Source organism: Hippopotamus amphibius, chromosome 13 (genome assembly GCF_030028045.1).
Source record: "Hippopotamus amphibius kiboko isolate mHipAmp2 chromosome 13, mHipAmp2.hap2, whole genome shotgun sequence".
Taxonomy (NCBI): Eukaryota; Metazoa; Chordata; class Mammalia; order Artiodactyla; family Hippopotamidae; genus Hippopotamus; species Hippopotamus amphibius.
Window position 1 is genome coordinate 41,257,563 of NC_080198.1, and position 17,845 is coordinate 41,275,407.

Genomic DNA, 17,845 nt, shown 5'->3' on the forward strand with positions numbered 1-17,845 from the left:
CTGCCCATTTTTTGATTGGGTTGTTTGTTTTTTTTTATATTGAGCTGCATGAATTGTTTATATATTTTGGAGATTAATCCTGTCTGTTGATTCGTTTCCACATATTTTCTCCCATTCTGAGGGTTGTCTTTTTGTCTCGCTTATAGTTTCCTTTGCTGTGCAGAAGCTTTGAAGTTTCATTAGGTCCCACTTATTTATTTTTGTTTTTATTTCCATTACTCTAATAGGTGGATCAAAAAAGATCTCGCTGTGATTTATGTCTAAGAGTGTTCTTCCTGTGTTTTCCTTTGGGAGTTTTATAGTGTCTGGCCTTACATTTAGGTCTTTAATCCATTTTGAGTTTATTTTTGTGTATGGTGTTAGGGAGTGTTCTAATTTCATTTTTTTACATGTAGCTGTCCAGTTTTCCCAGCACTGCTTATTGAAGAGGCTGCCTTTTCTCCATTGTATATCCTTGGCTCCTTTGTCATAGATTAGTTGACCATAGTTTATCTCTGGGCTCTCTATCCTGTTCCATTGATCTATATTTCTGTTTTTGTGCCAGTACCATACTGTCTTGATCACTGTAGCCTTGTAGTATAGCCTGAAGTCAGGGAGCCTGAGTCCACCAACTCTGTCTTTCCTTCTCAAGATTGCTTTGGCTATTCGGGGTCTTTTGCGTTTCCATACAGATCATAAAACTTCTTGTTCTAGTTCTGTGAAAAATGCCGTTGGTAATTTGATAGGGATTGCATTGAATCTGTAAATTGCTTTGGGTAACATAGTCATTTTCACAATGTTGCTTCTTCCAATCCAAGAACATGGTATGTCCCTCCATCTATTTGTGTTGTCTTTGATTTCTTTCATGAGTGTCTTATAGTTTTCTGAGTACAGGTCTTTTACCTCCTTGGTTAGGTTTATTCCTAGGTATTTGATTCTTTTTGTTGCAGTGGTGAATGGGATTGTTTCCTTAATTTCTCTTTCTGATCTTTCATTGTTAGTGTATAGAGATGCAAGAGATTTCTGTGTGTTAATTTTGTATCCTGCAACTTTACTGAATTCATTGATTAGCTCAAGTAATTTTCTAGTGGCATCTTTAGGATTTTCTGTGTATAATATCATGTCATCTGCGAACAGTGACAGTTTTACTTCTTCTTTTCCAATTTGGATTCCTTTTATTTCTTTTCCTTCTCTGATTGCTGTGGCAAGGACTTCCAAAATTATGTTGAATAGTGGTGGCGAGAGTGGACATCCTTGTCTTGTTCCTGATCTTAGAGGGAATGCTTTCCGTTTTTCCCCATTGAGAATGATGTTTGCTGTGGGTTTGTCATATATGGCCTTTATTATGTTGAGGTAGGTTCCCTCTCTACCCACCTTCTGGAGACTTTTTATCATAAATGGGTGTTGAATTTTGTCCAAAGCTTTTTCTGCATCTATTGAGATGATCATGTGGTGTTTATCCTTCAGTTTATTAATATGGTGTATCACATTGATTGATTTGCATATATTGAAGAATCCTTGCATTCCAGGAATAAACCCCACTTGCTCATGGTGTATGATCCTTTTAATGTGTTGTTGGATTCTGTTGGCTAGTATTTTGTTGAGGATTTTTGCATCTAAATTCATCAGTGATATTGGTCTGTAGTTTTCTTTTTTTGTAGTATCTTTGTCTGCTTTTGGTATCAGGGTGATGGTGGCCTCATAAAATGAGTTTGGAAGTGTTCCTTTCTCTGCAATGTTTTGGAAGAGTTTGAGAAGGATGGGTGTTAGCTCTTCTCTAAATGTTTGATAAAATTCACCTGTGAATCCATCTGGTCCTGGACTTTTGTTTGTTGGGAGATTTTTAATCACAGTTTCAATTTCATTACTTATGATTGGTCTGTTCATATTTTCTATGTCTTCCTGGTTCAGTCTTGGAAGGTTATACCTTTCTAAGAATCTGTTCATTTCATCCAGGTTGTCCATTTTATTGGCATATAGTTGCTTGTAGTAGTCTCTTACGGTGTTTTTTATTTCTGCGGTGTCTGTTGTAACTTCTGTTTCATTTCTAATTTTATTGATTTGAGTCCTCTCCCTCTTTTTCTTGATGAGTCTTGCTAGGCCAAAATTGATTCTCCAAAAACTATTCCATTATTTGTAGACCAGAATATTCTATGTAATTCAGAAACAGACCTCTTTAAATGGCTTGTGTATCTTTCGAAAACCATTTATTTTCTCCCTACCTTAGTTTGATGCCCATAGGGAAGGAAGTTACGTTGAGAATTGAGAAACCTAACGTTGCTATGTTTCAACTTGGGGTTTTTTTTTTTTTTGGTAGCAACTTTGAAATATTCTGTATATCCAGTTCAATAATAATTCAAAAGTATTTATGAAACCTTAAAACCGAACTATGCCCTGCATTAAGATAAACAAACATGATATTCTTTGACATAAATTAGTGTGATGATTTTTCCACATATAAATACATTTTGTGCCTGGTTTTGTCACTCGTGTGTGTGTGTGTGTGTGTGTTTTAACTCATGTGCTTAGCAAAATGCAGTGTTAAATTTTTATTTTTTGAATATTTTCCTAGTGTTAAGATTTATCTCATTTAACTAAGAAAGCCTTTTTAGTTGCTGCATTTGGGGTTTGTAAGAAAGTTGCCTCATACCCTGATTGAACTTTCAGTGTGCTAAGCTGTACAGACTGTGCACAGTGGCTGTCATAATGCAGCTTTAGCTTAGCTTAAATATTCAAGGCTCCTGCTAAATTATGACTCAGACCCTTTATCGACAAAAATAAAATGTAAAGGTTTTTTTTTTAAATTTATTTCATTTATTTATTTATGTAATTAATTGGCTGTGTTGGGTCTTCGTTGCTGCACTTGGGCTTTCTCTAGTTGCAGCGAGCGGGGGCTCCTCTTCATTGTGATGCGCGGGCTTCTCATTGCGGTGGCCTCTCTTGTTGCGGAGCATGGGCTCTAGGCATGTGGGCTTCAGTAGTTGCAGCACATGGGCTCAATAGTTGTGGCACACGGGCTTAATTGCTCCACGGCATGTGGTATCTTCCTGGGGCAGGGATCGAACCCGTGTCCCCTGCATTGGCAGGTAGATTCTTACCCACTGCACCACCTAGGAAGTCCCCAATTCTTCTCTTTTTTTTCTGTTAATGTTATGAATTACAACACTTAATTTTTTAATGGTAAACTATCCTCAGAGCCCTGAAACATACTCCACTTGGTCATCATGGTGGGTGCTGTGGGCAACCTGGCATGTAGGCCATGTGGGCAAGGGTTGAACGGCAGCTAATTTGAGTCTTGGCAGAACACCTTGCAAGTTTCCTAGAAGATGCAAGGGTGGGAGGCTGGTGAGGAGATGCTTGAAGGCCATCTCCCCTCTCCCGCCTATCTCCCCTGGGAGGAGGGCTCTGTTGCAGCTCTGCTAAGCTCAGGGTAGACCTGCTTAGCTGCAGTCTACGCTTGGCTCCTCAGCAACGCAGCATCTCACAGCTCATGTTGTAGCTACCCTGCTGTTTTTGTCTTGGTGCTGGTATGTGACTGAAGGGCCCAGAGAGCTGGTCCTTTGCCTTCCTCTCTTCCATTGTCTAAGTAATAAACCACCTGAATCTAAAAGTGCCTTATTGTATCTCTACCATGTGACTCAGTCCAGCCTCCGCCTCACCTTGGCTGCTGCTATGTGCTTGGAACAAAGGACTGTGGCCCCAACTACTGGAAACGTCCAAGGCAGTCAGCTCTCTGTGGATTCCCAGCTAAAGAGAACTACTTCGCCCAGGTTTCCGCTCCCCTTCAGGGCGACTGCGTCCGACAGTTGATGGAGAAGTATAAATCCCCAGCTGAGACTGTGCCGAAGTATGCTTCATCCTTCAAACTGCCCTCAGGATTGAGAGCCATTCCACTGGCCTGCCAGTCCTGCTTCCTTCCCTTCCCAAGGGCACTCCCTGATAGATGTCCAGCTCACCAGTACACCTCAGAGTCTGCTTCCTGAGGTACCTGACCTGCAGTGGTCATGTTGTACTGTTCTTTTATATCTTGCTGGTTCCCGTTAGTTGATATATTATTTAGAGTTTTTGCATCAGTACTGTATTTATGTTAGAGATTTGTCTGGAATTTTCCTTCCTTGTAAAACAGCTGTGCTTGAAACCCACGAATACTCTTTCTGAATCAATAATTGATTAATATTCAACTTAACCTTTGAATACTTTAACCAGTGTTTACTGCACTTTGTATGTAAAATCAATTGTCTGCCATCAGAAACAAGCCCATCTTAAAGGAAAGAGCCGACATATAGTGAGGAGCATGAGCGAGGTGGGTGGGGGATGGGGAGGTGGGGTAATGAACAGCTACCAGTACCGCCAGGACAGCTGCCCCGTTAACTGTGAAAGGTCTTCTGACATGACTGAGGCCACGGACCTGTGTCCCAGGGCTTCACACAGAAGGTGAGAAACTGTTGCTGCATGGCCTAGAGCGTGGATTCTGTTCACAGTGCTGCTCTGCCCGTGTCTCCTTGGTCAGCTCCCGTAGTCAGAGCCACCTTTCTGTCATTTTAGTTTGATATTTTCTGCTTCCTTCCTCTGCATTCTTCTTTTAAATTGAATATAGTTGATTTACAATATTGTATTGGTTTCAGGTGTACGGCATAGTGATTCAGTGTTTTTGCAGATTATACTCAATTACAAGTTATTACAAGATAACGGCTATAATGTCCTGTGCTATATAGTGTATCCTTTTTGCTTATCTATTTTATACATAGTAGTTTGTGTCTGTTGATCCCATACCCCTGATTTGTTCCTCCCCCTTCCCTCTTCCCTTTGGTAACCACAGGTTTGTTTTCTTTACCTGTGAGTCTGTTACTGTTTTGTGTATACATTCATTTGTATTATTTTTTAGATTCCACATATAAGTGAATCATACAATATTTGTCTCTGTCTTATTTCGGTAAGCATAATATTCTCTAGGTCCATCCATGCTGCTGCAGATGGCAGGATTTCATTTTTTATGGCTAACATTCCATTGTGTGTGTGTATACATCTTTATCCATTCATCTGGTTTTTTTTAATTTTTATTTTATATTGGAGTATAGTTGATTAACAATGTTGTGTTAGTTTCAAGTGTACAGCAGAGTGATTCAGTTTTACATATACATCTATTCTTTTTCAAGTTCTTTTTCCATTTAGGTTATTACAGAATATTGTGCTATACAGTAGGTCCTTGTCAGTCATCTGTTTTAACTATAGCTGTGTGTATATGTCAGTCCCAACCTCCCAATCTATCCCTCCCCCTCATCCTTCCCTCCTGGTAACCATAAATTCATTCTCTAAGTCTGTGAGTCTGTTTCTGTTTTATAAATAAGTTCATTTGTATCATTTTTTTTTTTAGATTCCACATATAAGTGGTATCATATCATATTTGTCTTTGTCTAACTCACTTCACTTAGTATGATGATCTCCAGGTCCATCCATGTTGCTGCAAGTGGTGTTATTTCATTCTTTTTAATGGCTGAGTAATATTCCATTGTATATATGTACCACATCTTCTTTAGTCGTTCATCTGTTCATGGACATTTAGGTTGCTTCCATGTCTTGGCTATTGTAAACAGCACCACAGTGAACATTGGGATGCTTGTATTCTTTCCAACCACGGTTTTCTCTGGATATATGCCCAGAAGTGGGATTGCCAGATCACATGATAGCTTTTTTCTAGTTTTTTAAGGAACCTCCATACTGTTCTTCATAGTGGTTGTACCAGTTTACATTCCCACCAACAGTGTAGGAGGGTTCCCTTTTCTCCACACCCTCTTCAGCATTTGTTGTTTGTAGACTTTTTGATGATGGCCACTCTGACTGGTGTGAGGTGATACCTCATCATAGTTTTGATTTGCGTTTCTCTAATAATTAGTGACATTGAGCATCTTTTCATGTGCCTCTTAGCCATCTGTATGTCATCTTTGGAGAAATGTCTATTTAGGTCTTCTGCCCTGTTTGATTGGGTTGTTTGTTTTTTTTAATATTGAGCTGCATGAGCTGTTTGTTAATTTTGGAGATTAATCCCTTGTCAGTCGCATCATTTGCAAATATTTTCTCCCATTCTGTGGGTTGTCTTTTTTTTTTTTTAATTTAATTTATTTATTTATTTATTTATTTAGTTGGCTGTGTTCTGTCTTCATTGCTGCACACGGGCTTTCTCTAGTTGCGTCGAGTGGGGGATACTCTTCATTGTGGTACGCGGGCTTCTCATTGCAGTGGCCTCTCGTTGCAGAGCATGGGCTCTAGGCGCATGGGCTTCAGTAGTTGCAGCACATGGGCTCAATAGTTGTGGCTCACGGGCTCTAGAGCGCAGGCTCAATAGTTGTGGCACATGGGCTTAGTTGCTCCGCGGCATGTGGTATCTTCCTGGAGCAGGGATCGAACCCGTGTCCCCTACATTGGCAGTCGGATTCTTACCCACTTCGCCACCTAGGAAGTCCCTGTGGGTGGTCTTTTCATTTTGTTTATGGTTTTCTCCATTCATCTGTTGATGGGTACTTGGGTTGCTTCCGTGTGTTGGCTGTTGTAAATAGTGCTGCTACAAACATTGGAGTACATGTATCTCTTTGAATTAGTATTTTCATTTTTTCCAGATACACACCCAGGAGTGGAATTACTGGATCATATGGTAGTTTTATTTTTAGCTTTCTGAGGAACCTCTACTGTTTTCCACATTGACTGTGCCAACTTACATTCCTGCCACTGTACATTCTTGCCACATGTTTTTGGACTCTAAAGTAACATCTTTAGACCTGCTCCAGAGTTGACAGTGGGTGTTTCCCTTAGATAATTACTACATTATTCTAAACAGATAAACCACCTTATTTTTAATCACCTTTTTGAGATAAAATTTACAACAATAGCATATGCCCATTTTAAGGTACAGTTGGATGAGTTTTGGCAGATGCAGACACCCATGTGTGCACTACCACAAGCAAGACATAGACATTTTCATCACCCCACAGCTTCCTTCCTATTCCTCTATGGTCAGTCTTCACTACCCTGGGCCCTGGGAAGCCACTGATCTGCTTTTTCTCTTGATAGCTTACATTTGCCTTTTCTAGAATTTCATATGATAATGTCACACAGCATGTACTCTTTTATGCCTGGCTTCCTTCACTCAGCAAAATGTATTTAAGATCCATCCATATTGGTGTGTGTATCAGTAGTTCTATTATTGTTGAGTTGTACTCCAGCATATGGATATCTCACAATTTGTTTATCCAACTAATCTTAGAATACCTTAGCCAGTATTTACTACACTTCATAAATAAAACCAGTTATTTTTCAGGCTTCCCAAGCACTGGTACTTGAAATAAACCATGAACAAGGGACTTCCTTGGTGGTGCAGTGGTTAGGAATCTGCCTGCCAAAGCAGGGGACATGGGTTCGAGCCCTGATCTGGGAAGATCCCACATGTCGTGGAGCAACTAAGCCCATGAGCCACAACTGCTGAACCCATGTGCCACAACTACTGAAGCCCGTGAGCCTAGAGCCTGTACTCTGCAACAAGATAAGCCACCACAATGAAAAGCCCATGCACTGCAACGAAGAGTAGCCCCCACTTGCTGCAACTAAAGCCCGCACGCAGCAACGAAGACCCAACATAGCCAATAAATAAATAAATTTATTTTTAAAAATGAAGATAATAATTTGTGCCCTTATGGAGCTAACAGTGAGAGAATGTAGAAAATAAACAAGAAATAGTAATAAATAAATTATATAGTATGTATACTAGTTTCCTAGGGCTGTTTTAATAAATTACTACAAATTTGGTGGCTTAAAACAACAGAAATTCATTCTTGCACCATTCTGGAGGCCTCAAGTCCAAAACCAAGCTGTTGGTAGAGCTGATTCCTTCTGGAAGCTGTGGGGGAGAATGCCTTCCAGGTCTCTCTCGTAGCTTCTTGGTGTCTACCAGCCATCCTTGGATTGTGGACATGTCACTTCCGGCTCTGCCTCTGTCTTCCCATCACAGGCTCCTCTGTGTGTCCTCTCCGCTTATTTCCTCTTAGGTGGACACATCGTTGGATGCAGTGATCCAGCATCTCTCAAGACCCTTAACTTAACATCTGCAAAGACCCTTTTCCCAAATGAGATCACATTCATAGATTCTGGGTAGACATTTTTGGGGGGCTACCACTCAAACCATTACAGTATGTTAGAAGAAGAAAGCGCTGTGGTAGGGTAATTATAACAGAGTAGAATTAGGAGGATTAAGAGTGCCAGAAGGGGGACTTCCTGGTGGTCCAGTGGTTAAGAATCCGTGCTTCCACTGCAGGGGGCGCAGGCTTAGTCCCTGGTCAGGGAACTAAGATCCTGCATGCCCCATGGTGCGGCCGAAAAAAAAAGGAAAAAAAAAAAAGAGTCCTGGAGGGATGCTGAATGCAAGATAAGTGGACTGATCAGAATAGGCCTCACTGAGGAGACACTGAGCCAAGGCTCTAAGGAGCCAGCCCTGGGGGACGAGCACCCCGAACTGAGGGAGCACGGGACAGGCCTTGGGTGGGAGCGGCCCCAGCGTGTTGAGGGGCAGCAAGGAGCCACACGCCTGAATCCTGCCAGCAGGGGCAGTGGGGCAGGATCTTGCTGGCCTGGGGGTCTGCTGAAAAGATTCCAGCTTTTACTCTGAAAGAAACATTATGGTTTTGAGCCTTGGAATGATAAAATCTGATGACATTTAAAAGGACTAGTCTGTGGCTGGTATTAAGAATAGACTGTCCTTGGGCAAGATTGGGAGCAGGAGCACCTTCGGAGTCATCCAAGTGAGAACCGATGACTTAGACCAAGGTCGGAGCAGCGGAGGTGGCAGGGGTGTGATTGAGTCTGGATTGTTTTTTTAAATTGAAGTAAAACTTACATACAGCAAAGTGCACGAATCATAAGTGCACAGTGGAAAGAATTTTCACAAAGACTTTGTTTAGGACCAGGATGAAGAATCACTCATTATCTGCTCCCCCCGCAGAGGCTTCCTGTGCTCCCCCCATGGGCACCATCTCCCCGCAAGGGTAACCACTCTCCTGACTTCTAGCGCTTAAGATTCATCTTGTCTGGTTTTCAGCTTTGTATACATGGAATCATACAGTATCTATTGTGTCCAGCTCCTTTCAGTTCTGTTTGTGAGACTCATCTGTGTTATTGTATGTTGCAGTTGTTCGTTCATTCTGGTTGTATGGTGTTCCCTCAGTGAATAGTCAATAATTTATGTATCCATTCTACTGTTGCTGGACATTGGGGGCTGTTCCAGTAACATCTGGGGTGGATCTTCTGGTGGAGATACATACATCTAGGAGTGCCATTGCCCAATAGCAGCATGTACAAATAGTCAGCAATAGTGGATACTGCCCCAAAGTTTTCCAGTTTGACAGCTTGTACTCCTACTAGCAGCGTAGGAGAGTTTGATTCCAGATACATAGTTTGAAGATAAAACAAAAAGGATAGCAGCTCAGATTGGAAGTGAGGATTAGAGAGAGGCATCAAGAATGACTCCAACGGTCTTGGCCTGAGCAACTGATAGATTAGACTTGGTATCAGGGATGAGGAGCACGTCTTAGAAGTTGAAGATTGGGAATTCTCTTTTAGACAAGTTTGAGGTGCCTCCCTTCCCAGACCTCCAAATGGGGATTTGGGGAGGCGGTAGACGTACCAGTCTAAACATCTGAGCTGTGGTCTGGGCTGAAGATACAACGTTGGGAGTTATAAATCAGTCAGTGGCTCTTAAACCGCAATAAAGGAAGATACACAGGTGAGTGTAGGTGAGAAGCCTGAGCGCCCTCCAATATCACGGGTCATGAAGAGAGGAAGAATCAGCAGAGGAGACTGAGGAGTGAAACCAGGAGACGGTGCTGTCCTGGAAGCAAGCTAGGAAAGGCGTCCCAGGAGGAAGGCGTGATTGTCTGGGTCAGACACAGCTGAGTGGGCCAGGGAGGGAGGCCTGAGAGCTGACCGCTCCATTTAGCTCTGTAGGGGTCATGGTGAGCTTGACAAGACAGTTTTTGGTAGACCAGTGGTGGTGGGCCTGGGGCAGGTGACTGTAAGAAGCAACGGGAGGAGAGAGACTTGGAGACAGAGTAAGTACGGACACCTCCTGATGAGTTCTGCTGTAAAGTAGAGTGGACACAAACAGGGCAGAAGCCAGAAGGGAAAGTGGGGTCAAGCAAGGTGATTTTATTTCTTGAGATGGAGAAGCGGTAGTGTGTTTTCGTATATTCCTTCCTGTTAGAATGTGTGCCCCAGAGACCTGGGATCTGGGTTGTCTTGTTTAATGCTGCCTTCCCAGTACCTAGAACAGGGCCCAGCACATAGGGACAATCAGTAATTACCTCTAAGTAAACTAATGAATCGACCTGATAGATGAGAAACCCACATTACATGCTAAACAGTGATAAGGGCTAAGGAGACAGAATGAAACAGGAAAGAGGGTATAAAACATAGGGGTGGTAGTTGACATTTTAGCCAAGGTTATCATGAAGGCCTCAGGAGAAGGAGACTTTTGAGCAAAAATCTAAGGAAGTAAGGAGATTGGACATGTAGTACCTGGGAGAATAGCCTTCAGGCAGAGAAAACAGCCAGTGCAAAGGCCCCAAGGCAGGACCAATCTGGAGTATTAAAGAGATAGCAGAGAAGGTGCTGTGCTTGGAGGCGTTTGAACAAGGCAAAGTAAGAGAGGAGGGCATAGAAACAGGGTTAGGCCACACAGAGCCTTGTAGGTCACTGCAGGGACTTTGTCTTTTGTGCTGAGTGAGATGGGGGAGCCACCTGAGGGTTTGAGCAGAGGAGTGACCTGATTTGATTTATATTTGATAAAATTCAGCATCAGTATTGAATAGTGATGTGTGGAATGCTTACCCTTCAATCTTACGAACACAGTACAGTTCCTTGCTATCCCCACTTCTATTCAGCATTGTGCTGGAGATCCAAATCAAAGCATGCGTCCAGGAAAGAAAGTCATCATCCGTAAATAGCGTGATTGTGAACATAAAAAATACACAACAATCTGCAGGTAAATTATTCAAATAAAAAGAGACGAAGACTGCTAGAGACAGAGTCACTGCCTAAAAGTTTTATTCCTCTAGGGAGATATAACAGTTTAAAGTTTGATTGCCTAACAGCTTTCAAAATTCTATAAAGTAAAAATGGATGCAATAAAAAGGAGAAATAGATAAATCCACAATCATAGTGGAAGATATCAACACCCTTCTCTCAGTGATTGACAGAGCAAGCAGTGAGACTATGAAGAACCACACAGAAGCAAATTTGGCCTAATAGACAAATAAAGCACTGCCCTCAAACTCCTGCATCCACTTTCTTTTTAACCACATACAGAATATTTGGGACTTCCCTGGTGGCACAGTGGTTAAGAATCCGCCTGCCAACGCAGGGGACACGGGTTCGAGCCCTGGTTGGGGAAGATCCCACATGCTGCAGAGCAACTAAGCCCATGGGCCACAGCTACTGAGCCTGCACTCTACAGCCCGTGAGCCACAACTACTGAGCCCACGTGCCACTACTGAAGCCCGCACACCTAGAGCCTGTGCTCCCCAACAAGAGAAGCCACTGCAGTGAGAAGCCTGTGCACCACAACAAAGATCCAATGCAGCCAAAAAATTTAAAAAATTAAAAAATTAACAAAAAAGAATATTTGTGAAGACTGGCCACGTGCCTTGTGAGACAAGTCTCAACGAAGTTCAATAGACTGAATCACACAAAGTATGTTCTACTGAAAATTCCCATGTGCTATAATCATAAAATTGACTGTCTACAGCAATGAAAATACATGTGACAGCTGCATACAACATGGATGTGTCCCACAGACAGGATATTAAACAACAGACGTAAAACACAGAAAGACATGATGATTCCATTTCCATAAAGTTCAAAACCAGGCAAAACCAAGCTACATTTTTTAGGGTAAGTGGATAGATAGTAAAATAAAGAAAAGCTAAGAAACAGTTGTCATAAAAGATAGGATAATGGTAATCTCTGGGCCGGAGGGGTGTTGGAGAACTGGGGAGAGGCGGGGTGAAATGTGCTCTTGAGCACTGTACATACTTTATTTCTTCATTCAGGTGGTGGCTATGTGGGTACTAACGTTATAATTATTTGCTGGATTACACACATGTGAATGTACTTTCCTATAGGTATTCTATATAGTCGTAATTTTAGAAGCACTGACTAAGTGAAAACAAAACATGGCAGACCATGATAAAATGTATTTCTGGGTAGGTTGTATGTTGGGAAATGGGAACGAGAAAGTCAGAAATTTGGGAAGCACGTCACTGCCTGTGATACAGCACGGGAATCCATGTAGCCAAATCCCTCCCCAAAGGCCTTGAGCTGTATCCAGGCATTGTGGCACCTTGGTAAGCAGAGAAAAGATTTCGAGCTCAAGTTTAGGAGGAGAAGTTTTTGTTTGCATATACAACACAATTATCTTTAAGATCTTTTTTCTGTTGACCCAGTGTATTTTAGAGAAGCAATTTAAAAGGTGGAAAAAAGCAGGTGGAAGAGACCATTTACAAGGGGCACTTGGGACATGCGAAATGGATTCTGGAGTGGGATTTTGGGAGGAGGAAACTGTAGCTGTTAATAAAATGAGTGTGGAGTGGTGGTAGCAAGGCTCCTTCCTCTGCTGGAAAAAGGTAGCCCTAGCCAGCTGCCACTCGACTTCTAAAGGGGATCCTGCATCTGTGCTTTAAAGCTGCGTAGAGGATCCTGCCGTGAAACCAGGTTGGAGAACCAGCATGCTCCTGAAACTTTAATGTCCCTACAGATCCCCTGGGGGTCTTGCTAAAACGTGGATTCTGACTCAGGAGGCCTGGAGAGGGGCACAAGAGTCAGCATGTCTCACAGGCTCCCCAGTGCTGACTGTTCTGGGCCAGAGACCACATTTTGAATATCGACAGGCAAAAGAAATCCAGTATAATTTGAACTATTGAGCTTGTGAAATGAAGCATGTGTGTTTTCTGGCAGAGCGAGATTCATAGGGCTTCTCCTGTTATGAAATGAGAGAGCAGGCACAAAACAGCACAGCAGGACACAGTGAAACTCCTTTGGGGGTCACTAATTGAGTCAGCGTGGCCCCAGGCATACTCTGACCCTTGAAAATATTTTCACAGGGCTCTGTCTGTTTTTCTCCACCAGATGATGCCTTCTAGTTGATCTTGATTGCTTGTTCCCAGCAAAAATATTTGAGGTGAAGAAATAAATTTAGCCAACACCAACACAAAGAACAGAACAATTCATCGCTGCTCTCAGGCAAGTGTTTTCATAGCACGTGGCTGGCTCTTACTACGCAGGTGACCCACTGAGGGGTCATGTGAGAAGCCACAGTGTTTTCCACATAAGCTTGTTTCCGCATCTGTTCCCTCTGACCTGAAACATGCCTGTTTGTTCCATTTGGGCCTTTCTAAACAGTGCCCACTTGGTGCTCTTTACCCGAATGCGTTCCTTCAGACAATGGATCAATTTACAGAAAAGCCTTTCAGCTTGCTCTGTTGAAACAGTTGTCCTTTGGAAGTGGGCATGTGGACAAAAGGACACAGCATATTAAATTTATTGTTTTCTTTAACCTTACTCTGAGTCTCAGAAAGCCCTGAGTTTTTACCAGTAAGTAATAGTAAAGCATACAGATTCAAACATTTATGTTATGATTTCCCTATCATTTTAGGTTAAGTCTTCTTTGCTTTCAAGCTTTAGAGCAGAAGCAGCCCTAGAAGCAGAGCCACAAGCTGCAGCTGCAACCCCAGTCCCAACTCTGTGTGGTCACCAGACCTCAGTTCTAGCCATCAGTTCTTCGTCATCCTCCACAAGTCTTCTGCCTCACTTAGATGCACCAGATAGTCTAAAGTTAGTGGAGAAGGTCAGTGCTGTCTTCCATTTTGCGAATGTAAAACATAAACTCAGGTTATACACTCATTTTTTTCTCCAAAGTCTGTCAATAACAAATACAATTCATTGCCTAAGTGCGTTGTCAGTGCTATCATATATATCATATATACCATATAAAGACTAAATTGAACACATTCTCTGCAAGTTATAGGGAGGGAAAAACAGCGTTAAATGGCCCCAGTGAAACTCAGGCAAATCCTGAATGTAAGACATTCTGCAATTTAAACAATTAGCTTGGTCTCTTCAGAAAGTCAGTGTCAGGAAATGTCAAAGGTGGGAAAACTGTCCTAAAAGCCACTCTATTCACAACAACCAAATGCAACATACGAACACTGATTAGATCCTGGAGAGTTATAAAAAGCACTTGGGATCAGCTCCCTGAAATGTTCACTTTGCATACCGTCACAGAGTCTGAAGTTATTCTCCTCTGTAGAACATTTGAATTCTTATAACTCTTCTAAACTACATGCTGTTCTGCTTGCCTAGGACCTAAGTTTTACCTTCCTATTTTTTCAAAATCCCCCAAATTAAACAATCCTCTGCAGTGAGACCTTTGTCATGGATTAAGGGCTCACCATGAAGTTCTGGAGCCTCAACATGATGCAGCTTGAGAGATATATATATATCACAATGTGTATATATACATTTTCTTAATCCTGTGTAAGATTGGCTGGAATGCATGACTCCATAGTGGAAAATGCTGAGTTCCTAGTACTTTAAGTATGGCTCTGTCTGTTTCTTTCTCTTCTCATTTTAGAATTCTAGGTAAGTGTATACTAGTTTATTGCCCTACATATCTATATCTATTTTATTAATTGTATTCAACTTTCAAAATGTTTTATCTTTCTAGTGATAGATGTTCTTTCTATCACTAATAACACTCTTTGGTTTAAAGTCTGTTTTGTCTGATGTAATACAGCTCTCCTAGCTTTCTTTTGGATAACATTTTCCTGCTATATCCTTTTCATCATTTCACTGTAAATCTTTCTGTGATCTTCTGTTTGGTTTTTCTCTTATAAATGGCATGTAAGTGTATGTGTGAATGTTTTTTTATTCTGGTCTTATAGTCTCTTTCACCTGGTCCATTTAATCCATTTATATTTATTATAATTCATGATACATTTGGACTAGGTACAATAAATACCATACTCAGTATTGATGATGGCAAGAAATGTCCCACCAATTAAACCAAGCCTACACTAAGTTTAATACCAGATATTAATTCAATATTATTTCCCAGATCACGTGAACCTGAAATTCATTCTAATTAGTTTCCTTTATATTTCCAAGAATTTATATAAACACTTAATTTCCTTTAAACCAGTTAAATAGAGCTCATTTACAAGTTAATTTTGATAATACTATGTGGAGGTAAAGACGTATCATATCTATAATGTACACAGACATCCATACATCCATGTAGACACAGAGATCTCATAGTTTTCCTGCATAAATTAAAAGGCCTCTTCCCCACACCCTCTTTTTTTTTTTTTTTTTTTTTTCTTTCAGTCTCAGGAATTGGAGAGGGTCAGATACAAGGAGTTCCTGCGAGCCCTGGTAGAACATTTACATCTCAAAGGCACAGGGGAAAAAAAAAAACAAGCTCCTCTTAGAAAACCAGCTTCTTCTAACTGCATATGCAAAAATCAGTTTTGGAATGTCAGAAGATCCCCATCTTCGCCATTTTCATAGTGGTTTCCTTCAGTTCGCAAGTAGCCAATTCATTTTAAACAAATCACAGTAATCACATCATTCACTTACCTTCACACTTCTAGACGCACTTGCTTGCTGTGAATCAGACTCAAGACCAAATTTAAGCTATCAGTTTCTAGGAGTGTCTAGACCACATTCAAGTTACCAGGACTCTCTAATGGTCAAAACCAAGGCCCGCTCATAAGGGTCAATACCAGGAGAGTCTCTAAGAATGATTAATCCTTTCACTTTCTTTCTCTCCTGTGTGTAGGGTCTCCCCCAAAACCAGGACCCCGTAATGAGGGTCAAAACCAGGGAGAGAAAACAGATTTGGACATATGTACCAAGACACTCGTGCACACACCCAAGATAAAAGCCAAACCAATTCCAAAAGGCTTACATTGATACAATAACATAAAAGCCTTTTCATCCCATTTTCCTTCCCTTTTACTAAACAGTTCTAATTGAAGGATGGTGTTATAATGTAAAGCACCATTGAGGGGCCATTGTTCTCCAGATCCCAAGGAGTACTGAGGCCAAGCCTCCTACTATATTACAGTAAAATACCATCTCAGCATAGCTGAAGATCTCCCAGTTTTGCAAAACACACCCTAGAGGACTGCAGGGTGGAACAGAGTTATGGTTTCTCATGATTCTTTCACATGGCTGGTGTTACTAGAAACAGGCAGATCAGTAGCTGATGGCCTCTCAAGGTTGCAGTTCCCTAGCACAGGAGTGGAAAGTTTTCTGCTTGCCATTCCAGATGGGAGTGCATGCAAGCTTGGTCTAACAGGGAGTTTCCCAGTTACCACTCAGGCGATGCCTGATGGCTGAGGAACTCCTCGACCCAGAATGGAAAATCCAATTAAAGCAGCACTCCAGTCAAAACCAGATGACCAAGTCCTATGCCTTCCCGTCCCAAAAAAGGGAAATTCCAATCAAGGCAACCCAGTAGGGAAGAATATTCTGGTGTCATCACGCACAAGGTTCTGGCACTTGGCCAGAGATGTCTTAGAGACCAGAACCAGAGCCTTGTTTCTTTCACCATAGAATCAAAAGCACCACGGGTCAGCGATGCCTGGTCAGCAGCAAGTTCTAGGGTTTGTCCCTGAGACAGAGGTGCTCGGGCAGCTGCTGGACAGCATCCGAGTGCCACCACCATCCAGGGCCAATGGGCCATGGGCAAGATGCCCACTTGGGACAGCGGTCCTTTCATGACTGCGAAAATTTTAACTGAACTGAACTTGGGTCTGCTCTCCTGCTGCTCAACAAAGCCAGTCTGCTGACACCAGGTTGTGGTGAAGGAGAGTGTAGAATTTATCTGCAGGGCACCAGGCAAGGAGAACAGGCAGCTCATGCCCAGGAGACCCTGCCTCTCCAGTGGCTCTCAGGAGAGGGTTTCTAAAGGCAGCACTGGGGGTGCGGGCTGCAAGGTGCCAGACTGCCTTCTGATTGGTTAGTGTTGAGATAACAGGTTGGTGTCTTAGGAATCTTAATGATCAACCCCCTGGTTCCAGCCTGGGGTCTGTGTGCTTGGAGGCAGCATGTGGTCAGCATCCTCCACCTGGGCGGGGGCCTTAGTCTCTGCCTAAAAACTCAAAGATATGCATCAGATTATTATATGTGTCCCTTGAGGGGGAACGAGGATTCTGTTTTATCACTGAACTAATTGGTTTTCCTACTGAACCATTTGTTTTTTCTTTGTTTCTGCATCCCCTCGCTTCCCTAATTAGTAACTGCTTGAGTCTGCTCTTTGGAACTCAGTGACGGTCTAGGAGACTAAAGCCTTTTTCTACAAACAGGAAACGGGGGACCCAGAGGAACTTCTGTGCCCAGGAAGGCCTCACAGGCTCCTGCTCAGTTTCACTGTCTCCTCAGCACCGCACACACACACACATGTGCATACTTGCACACACACAGGCATGTACGCGCCCACACGTGCACACATGCAGGCACACACAGATACGTGCACACACGTATGTTCACACACTCAGCCCCAGGGCAGCGGCTCCCGCAGGCTCTTAGGAGGGCCCTCCTCTTTACCGCCTGAGCTGGACCAGACCCCCCAGCAGCTCCAGCGCATCTTCTGCCGAGCCTCCTCCCAGTGGCTTCCACACGCCTGTGTGCACTGTGTGTGTCTCTGTGCTCCCCATGGGAGAGTGAGCAGGTGCCTTGGACAGCAGGGAAGGGAGGACCATCAGCCATGTGCAGAGGTTTTGCCTCAAGTCCCCAAGCTGGCTCCTGGCACACAGTAGGAGGTGGG